Genomic DNA, 2,500 nt, shown 5'->3' with positions numbered 1-2,500 from the left:
CATGCCCAGCCAGAGTGTCCCTTCCCCGGGGTGAGTCTGGAGGAGTGGGGGGTGGCCCTGGAGGTGCTCCGGGGGCTCCAGGGGCTCCAGGGGGTGCTCGGCGGAGGCCATGCCCAGCCAGAGTGTCCCTTCCCCGGGGTGAGTCTGGAGGAGTGGGGGGTGGCTCTGGAGGTGCTCCGGGGGCTCCAGGGGGTGCTCGGCGGAGACCATGCCCAGCCAGAGTGGCCCTTCCCCGGGGTGAGTCTGGAGGAGTGGGGGGTGGCCCTGGAGGTGCTCCGGGGGCTCCAGGGGCTCCAGGGGGTGCTCGGCGGAGGCCATGCCCAGCCAGAGTGTCCCTTCCCCGGGGTGAGTCTGGAGGAGTGGGGGGTGGCTCTGGAGGTGCTCCGGGGGCTCCAGGGGGTGCTTGGTGGAGACCATGCCCAGCCAGAGTGTCCCTTCCCCGGGGTGAGTCTGGGGAGAGTGGGGGGTGGCTCTGGGGGTGCTCCGGGGGCTCCAGGGGGTGCTTGGTGGAGACCATGCACAGCCAGAGTGGCCCTTCCCCGGGGTGAGTCTGGGGAGAGTGGGGGGTGGCTCTGGAGGGCCTCCGGGGGTTCCAGGGGTTCCAGGGGGTGCTCGGCGGAGGCCATGCCCAGCCAGAGTGGCCCTTCCCCGGGCAGAGTCTGGGGAGAGTGGGGGGTGGCCCTGGAGGTGCTCCGGGGGCTCCAGGGGCTGCTTGGTGGAGACCATGCCCAGCCAGAGTGGCCCTTCCCCCGGGTGAGTCTGGGGACAGTGGGGGGTGGCTCTGGAGGTGCTCCGGGGGTTCCAGGGGCTCCAGGGGGTGCTCGGCGGAGGCCATGCCCAGCCAGAGTGTCCCTTCCCCGGGGTGAGTCTGGAGGAGTGGGGGGTGGCCCTGGAGGTGCTCCGGGGGCTCCAGGGGGTGCTTGGTGGAGACCATGCCCAGCCAGAGTGGCCCTCCCCCGGGGTGAGTCTGGGGAGAGTGGGGGGTGGCTCTGGAGGGCCTCCGGGGGTTCCAGGGGCTCCAGGGGGTGCTTGGTGGAGGCCATGCCCAGCCAGAGTGGCCCTTCCCCGGGGTGAGTCTGGGGAGAGTGGGGGGTGGCTCTGGAGGGCCTCCGGGGGTTCCAGGGGCTCCAGGGGGTGCTCGGCGGAGGCCATGCCCAGCCAGAGTGGCCCTTCCCCGGGCAGAGTCTGGGGAGAGTGGGGGGTGGCCCTGGAGGTGCTCCGGGGACTCCAGGGGCTGCTTGGTGGAGACCATGCCCAGCCAGAGTGGCCCTTCCCCCGGGTGAGTCTGGGGACAGTGGGGGGTGGCTCTGGAGGTGCTCCGGGGGTTCCAGGGGCTCCAGGGGGTGCTCGGCGGAGGCCATGCCCAGCCAGAGTGTCCCTTCCCCGGGGTGAGTCTGGAGGAGTGGGGGGTGGCCCTGGAGGTGCTCCGGGGGCTCCAGGGGGTGCTTGGTGGAGACCATGCCCAGCCAGAGTGGCCCTCCCCCGGGGTGAGTCTGGGGAGAGTGGGGGGTGGCTCTGGAGGGCCTCCGGGGGTTCCAGGGGCTCCAGGGGGTGCTTGGTGGAGGCCATGCCCAGCCAGAGTGTCCCTTCCCCGGGGTGAGTCTGGGGAGAGTGGGGGGTGGCTCTGGAGGGCCTCCGGGGGTTCCAGGGGCTCCAGGGGGTGCTTGGTGGAGGCCATGCCCAGCCAGAGTGGCCCTTCCCCGGGGTGAGTCTGGGGAGAGTGGGGGGTGGCTCTGGGGGTGCTCCGGGGGCTCCAGGGGGTGCTCGGCGGAGGCCATGCCCAGCCAGAGTGTCCCTTCCCCGGGGTGAGTCTGGAGGAGTGGGGGGTGGCCCTGGAGGTGCTCCGGGGGCTCCAGGGGCTCCAGGGGGTGCTCGGCGGAGGCCATGCCCAGCCAGAGTGTCCCTTCCCCGGGGTGAGTCTGGAGGAGTGGGGGGTGGCTCTGGAGGTGCTCCGGGGGCTCCAGGGGGTGCTTGGTGGAGGCCATGCCCAGCCAGAGTGGCCCTTCCCCGGGGTGAGTCTGGGGAGAGTGGGGGGTGGCTCTGGGGGTGCTCCGGGGGCTCCAGGGGGTGCTCGGCGGAGGCCATGCCCAGCCAGAGTGTCCCTTCCCCGGGGTGAGTCTGGAGGAGTGGGGGGTGGCCCTGGAGGTGCTCCGGGGGCTCCAGGGGCTCCAGGGGGTGCTCGGCGGAGGCCATGCCCAGCCAGAGTGTCCCTTCCCCGGGGTGAGTCTGGAGGAGTGGGGGGTGGCTCTGGAGGTGCTCCGGGGGCTCCAGGGGGTGCTTGGTGGAGACCATGCCCAGCCAGAGTGTCCCTTCCCCGGGGTGAGTCTGGGGAGAGTGGGGGGTGGCTCTGGGGGTGCTCCGGGGGCTCCAGGGGGTGCTTGGTGGAGACCATGCCCAGCCAGAGTGGCCCTTCCCCGGGGTGAGTCTGGGGAGAGTGGGGGGTGGCTCTGGAGGGCCTCCGGGGGTTCCAGGGGTTCCAGGGGTTCCAGGGGGTGCTCGG

This window comes from Eucyclogobius newberryi, unplaced genomic scaffold (genome assembly GCF_026437365.1).
Source record: "Eucyclogobius newberryi isolate DKJ021-1_F unplaced genomic scaffold, fEucNew1.0.hap1 SCAF_204, whole genome shotgun sequence".
In the NCBI taxonomy this organism is placed as follows: domain Eukaryota; kingdom Metazoa; phylum Chordata; class Actinopteri; order Gobiiformes; family Gobiidae; genus Eucyclogobius; species Eucyclogobius newberryi.
The sequence above is the reverse complement of the archived record's forward strand: the minus strand, read 5'-3'. Positions refer to the sequence as shown.